General features: G+C 39.2%; 1 long non-coding RNA gene across 1 annotated transcript; it reads right to left on the bottom strand.

Moving 5' to 3' along the window:
• Positions 1-606: 606 nt before the first annotated feature.
• On the bottom strand, positions 607-1,121 carry LOC109197524 (uncharacterized). Its single transcript, XR_002058576.2, has 3 exons — positions 1,104-1,121; positions 900-1,017; positions 607-768 (listed from the first exon to the last, which is right to left on the bottom strand). It is a non-coding gene; the product is annotated as an uncharacterized LOC109197524 (long non-coding RNA).
• Between the last annotated feature and the right edge of the window lie 1,405 nt (positions 1,122-2,526).

Genomic DNA, 2,526 nt, shown 5'->3' with positions numbered 1-2,526 from the left:
CCTTATTACTGAGACTTTCTTGTGCTGCAGTTTCTGGATTAATCTTGGCTCAAATCCTTGGTTCATGCTCTACCTTCAGATTCAGGATACCAAGCAATAGTGATGGATAGATGAGGCCTCATGAAGCATTTCAGCACATTTCCCAAACTGTATCGATACGGTGTCGACACAGTGTTGCTGTTTTGCTCCATACTGACACCTGCTGGACCTTAAATATCATTGCAGGCAACTGACTTGAGACTAGTGATAGACAGATGAAGCTTCATGAAGCACTGAAGCTTTTCATCCAATTGGTTCACTCCAGCGCAAAGCTTCTTGAAGCTTCATTTGCTCTAGTAGGACATCTACTGGACGTAAAAATATTAGTTGGCATGAATTTGAAGAGTGTGGCATTTTGCACACAGCCTGTAAATGTCAATAACAAAAGGAGTGTGTAAAACATGTATATTGTAGTTATGGCAGAATACTGTGTATATTTATGCTGGCAGTAAGGAAAATGATTATTTGGAAATGCTTAAAATGGAAATGATCATTTACTGTGAGGTGAGGTGTGGTTGAGGTATGGACAGCTACACGTCCTGCCTGTTCACATTTTATTCTGTAAAAACTAAATTTTCACTGCTTTTATGACCTTTTTAGTGGGGAGAACATAGCTAGGATTTAATGATTTAACAAATCTTTTAAATCCTTTGTCCTCCACAGTGGTAAATGGCTGGGGGTCCTCAATCACCATGCTAACCAGGTCTTCATCTATTTGAGATTGTTCTCCTGAGGAAAGACAATAAAAACAAAGCACAAATATAAATATCACACACGTAATTTATTACAGTTGTATAATATTGTTATATCATTTAGTAAGATTACGGCATGCTATATTATCATGGCATTTGATGGCTCACCTGGTCTTGCTCCACAATCGGTGTTCCCCTTATTCTCATGCAAAGCTCTGTAGTGCCTAAGCATGGATGAGGTGTTGTTGTTATATCCCAGCTCCCTGGCACATAGCAAACACTTCACCTTGTACACAAGTAAAGACAGCTTAACATAAATTGTATTGCACCAACAGTATTATGAAAATACATCTTCTGTAGAAATTTACATACCTTGTTGGGAGGAATAAGCAGTGGCGTGTCTAGAAAATTTTTGTTGGGGGGGCCAGGTAGGGGCACAAATTTGGAGAAGGGTGGCAGATGTAATTGGCAGATAATGTTAAAAAAAATTATACCAACCGTTAAACATAATTCAATAACCCTATAAACCTAATAACCAAATGCGCTTTTAACTCTTATTAGAATGAGGTTTTAACCACTACGGTGCAAAGTTTTTAGATACTGCGTTGATAAAAGTACAAGAGATACAATCAGTGCTTTGTCAGTGTTTATTCAGCATTCAAGGACAGCAATATTTGCATAGTATTTTTACTGACATATAGTGCACATGTGTTTTGGGCAAAAACATTTTTGAATATTAAAATACGAACATTTTTAACATACAATTGGCAAATTAGCCAATGCAAAACTTTATCTGCCTATTAAAAAAAGAAGATAATCTTCTCACAAACTGGTGTTTGATTTTGAAACAGGAAAAAAGTGGGGAAACGACTGAAAAGACTAACATTTGAATGAAAACTGAAAGCAAGTAAATACTTTCTATGCTGCCTTATGGTAAACTTTGGTAATATTGATGTATAAAGAACAACACTGGCTGATGATGAAATACAGTCAGCTGGCACAGTGACACTGCCAGTATTAACCTGCAGGGCTGGACTGGGACAAAAAAATCGGGCATTTTGACCAGAGACCGGCCCACCAGGTATTAAAGCTATAAAGCCTTTGAATGAAAACAAACGCTGTTGTGACAGTGATGTACACGGTCTTGTTGGTATATGTATGATTTCTATACATTTTACGTCAGATAAAAACTTTGTTCGCAAGATTCAGATAATTATTTAATAAAAGCTAGATATTTTAGATGAGAATAAGAAAGAAAAGTATTTCTTTGTCCCCCCCTTTTCCCTGTTAATGCCCTACCTGGCCCCCTGGCAAAACTTTGCTAGACCCGCCCCTGCACAGTTACCAGCTGTCAGCTACATAGAAAAGGATCCTGGTGTTATTTGTCTCTCAGAAACAGTTCAGAACTTCCCTTCAACTCATTCATGTCACCTAAAAGGTAAACCTGTTTCTGAATTTCTGAATGCCCGGACCTCTACATTGGAGAGACCAAACAGCCACTTCACAAGCGCATGGCACAACATAGAAGAGCCACCTCCACAGGACAAGACTCAGCAGTCCATCTGCATCTTAAGGATAAAGGTCACTCTTTCGAGGATGCCAATGTTCACATATTGGACAAAGAGGACAGATGGTTTGAAAGAGGAGTGAAAGAGGCCATCTATGTCCACTGTGAGCGACCATCTTTGAACAGAGGTGGTGGTTTACGACACCAACTGTCTGCCATCTATAATCCAGTTTTGAGTTCCCTCCCCAGACGCCTTAACGCCCACTCACATCCTGGGCCATCTGACCT

The sequence above is a fragment of the Oreochromis niloticus genome, linkage group LG9 (genome assembly GCF_001858045.2).
Source record: "Oreochromis niloticus isolate F11D_XX linkage group LG9, O_niloticus_UMD_NMBU, whole genome shotgun sequence".
Classification (NCBI taxonomy): Eukaryota; Metazoa; Chordata; class Actinopteri; order Cichliformes; family Cichlidae; genus Oreochromis; species Oreochromis niloticus.
The sequence above is the reverse complement of the archived record's forward strand: the minus strand, read 5'-3'. Positions and strand labels throughout refer to the sequence as shown.